The following is a 3,250-nucleotide window of genomic DNA, read 5'->3' as shown; positions in this document are numbered from 1 at the left end:
TATATATATAAAGTTGCTTCAATTCAGGAAACCTGAAAGAGTTTGATTTAGTTTAGCCACAGAAAACAAGAGGCCATCACCTTGGGAAGCTTTCATGTTTCTGGGCTATTTGTTTTAACGTTTCTTTTATTAAGTTGACTAATTTTAAACACTGTCAGTGTTTATTTTTAATGCAGTTCTGTTGCTGGTTACCACTACTGGTTTAGTTTGTTTCAGGACTTTTGTTTATGTATTTACAGTAGGTAGATTTTCCCTCTCCAGGCCCATAGGTGGCAGTAACGTGCTGGTTTGACAATAGGCCATACATAAGAAAAGATTTTTTAACCTACATGTTTCTTTTGCTGTTTAATTCAGTGGTTTCTTCCTTAAGAAGTGGATTCTGCTTTCCTTTAGATTTAAAGGACAGGTCTGGTCTGTTTTCTGCAGCTCTTACTTTTCCCTCAGCGCCACCTGTTGAATGGGAGTATTATTACTCTGCATAGTTGTGTTTCCCTCTAATCAGGCCATGTATAAAAAAATCCACTGACAAAAAGGTTGTATATAAAATTTAAAAACATGCATTAACACCTAACCTATCAGCAGCACATTTGATCATTTACTTTTTTTTTTTTTCATCGTTTTATGACCGTATAAGATAATTTGATTCTTTCAATTATTAAACCTGGTGGTTCAGAGGAAGAATAATCATGTTTTCCAACAGTTCAGCTTCATGTTTGGGTGAAAAACAGTCCTTAAAACTGGTTTAGAGCCCACCCATCACAAATCGCTCCACCTTGTTTTGTCAGAAAAACCCGACTTCTCTTGGCATCTGAGGCTGAAACTACTGCAGCTCAGTGTTGCCGTTTTCTCTCTGAAAGCTGTTTGCTGGCTGGGATCCGTTGCAGGTTCCGCTTCCTCAGAGGGAACTTTCCAGGACAGACCTGCAAATAATTAAACCTGGCTGTTCTGGTCTCTTTTCCCCCTCCTTGCTTCACTCCTTGTAATACCACTGCTGAATGTTCACCTCTGCGCCCACCAGAGTGCAGTTTAAATATTTATCACTTGTTGGGAGGTGTGCCGAAGTGCTGCCTCAGCCGACTTCTTACTTAACTCGCCCAGGAAGCGTGAAAAAACCCGAGTCGGGAAATGGAAAACGTCCTCTACATTTACTCAAATCCTTCCAAGTGTGAGGCCGAACCTCCTGATGAGTCCCTAGAGTTTGGCCTCCAGCTGCAGCAGAACCATTTCACACTTCACCTCCAACGCTTCATGTCGATGCTGCGGCTGGCGAGGTGAGCCGAGGGAACCCGGCGATGCATGTCGGAGTGCTGGACCCCCAGCTGTCTCCGGGCCCCTTCTTCCAGGCTCTCTGTGACGACTGAGCGTGAGTTTGCATATTAAGATGATTTCATTTGCTGTGTGGAGACCTCATCAGCTTAAAGAGCTTTTATTTAATGTGTGCTGAGGCTCTGCCGGAGTAATGGGAGCATCTAAAGCTCCGACTGGATGGCTGCGGTTAATTTATCTCACAAAGCCTGAGTTAAAAACAGGAGACGGCGGGAAGAGTCTATATGATTCAAACCCATTTAAAGGCTTAAAGTAAAACCAGAGGTGCTGATTTATTCTAGTCTTGCGTGTGTTCTATAAAAATGGGTAAATGTGGGATTAAAGATGTGTCTAAACTAATAATGCAGCATTGATTTATGAGGGCGTTATTCATTCATTATTGATGTTTATTTTGCTAGCCTGCAGTCAGCTGCTTTACAGACATGAAGAGCTGCTGTTTCCAATTGGCCTCTTTTCTTTGTTGACTGACACTGCACAGAAACAAGTAGGGGAGGGGTTGCACTGCCTAGGTGTTTCTGAGAGGAGAATTGGACGGTTTGCTTTCTTTTTCATTGGTCTGAAAGGAAGATAGTGGATCATATGCAGCCTGTCTGAACTGCAGCTATTTAATTATGAATTTCATTCACAAGGTTAAATCAATTTGTCCTTTAATGTTTAATCGTTATTTTCACTTTAGGTTTTATCAAAAAAATATGAAATTATTAGTATTTTTTGTCTTAGAGAACTTTTACTAAGCATAAACATTGGAGTCCATTTCAAAGTAGCTTTAGTGTTGGATATCAGTGGGATTAGCACAGCTAGCGTCACATAAACAGCTTTCCAGTCTTAAACTCAGGCCTGTTACAGAACAAGCTGGATTTAAAAATGTTGGCAGCTTTAAAAACTCTGAGAATTAATAGATTAAACTGTAAACGACGACTTCCCTCCTCTGCAGTCCACCTTCCTGTTATCTTCTGATGTCTTTTTCTCTCTCACTCCCCTGCAGCTTGAACAAACTGCAGACATGTTGGGGGTTGAATCTAGAATGGTGCGTTGACTGAAAAAAGTCCCCTGTCATAGCATTCCAGCTGAAAACCAAACCAGTGTTAGTCACCAGTGGGTTTCCTGGTTTATGGTTCTATCTGCTCATATCCATCCTAAGCTGCTGAACACCTGGTCTCACCTTATTGTAATACTTGATGTGCTTTGTAGAAGTATAGAAAGAGATGCACAGAAATTAAGTTTTAGGAAAATCAGTACTGACTGAGTCATTCTAGCACAGGAGTCAGTAACTCAAATTTTTCAAAGAGACAAATTAGACAAAATACCACATCTGTGTGGAGTTGCAAAAATGTAAAAGTCTTCTATAAGCCTCATAGTCCGAAACAGGCAACAAGTGTATTAGAACACTGTAAAAAAGGACTATGTGGGCTTAAATACATAATAAGCATTCGTGATTAAGAGTTTAACCTGGATTAAAATTTCACATCATGTGACTAGTCTGTTGTACCATATTTGGTGCTTTAAGTTGAAATTCCATTACAATATGAATATATTATATTGTATATATCATTGATGAGATATAGAAACAAAATAAAGAAATCAGATTTTTGGTTTGGTCATTTTGAGTATTTGGGAAAAGAAAATGGAAGAAAGTTCTCATCCCTGCATGAGAGCTCTACCTGTTGGATCTGTAAACGGTTTTCCTTGTTTGGAATCAAACTAGCAGCAGTGGTGCAGATTGGAGATGCAATCCACTTCTTAAATCTTCCTCTTTTTCCCTTTGGGATCTAAGGACCGAGACACAGCCACCTGCCTGGCACGGCGCTGTGCAGAAAGGCGTGTTGCAGGCTATGATGGGAAACTTTCTGGACAGAAATGTTTACATTCATTGTTTAAATTGATTTGTTATATACATTTTTACTAACCTGACTCCGCCAGATGG

At 40.1% G+C, this 3,250-nt stretch overlaps 1 long non-coding RNA gene across 1 annotated transcript in view; it reads left to right on the top strand.

The window, feature by feature from the left end:
* LOC107090942 overlaps window positions 1–3,250 on the top strand; it is a 50,390-nt gene that overhangs the window by 1,663 nt on the left and 45,477 nt on the right. The window lies entirely within an intron of this gene.

This window comes from Cyprinodon variegatus, unplaced genomic scaffold (genome assembly GCF_000732505.1).
Source record: "Cyprinodon variegatus isolate N-32 unplaced genomic scaffold, C_variegatus-1.0 Scaffold317, whole genome shotgun sequence".
Taxonomy (NCBI): Eukaryota; Metazoa; Chordata; class Actinopteri; order Cyprinodontiformes; family Cyprinodontidae; genus Cyprinodon; species Cyprinodon variegatus.
The sequence above is the reverse complement of the archived record's forward strand: the minus strand, read 5'-3'. Positions and strand labels throughout refer to the sequence as shown.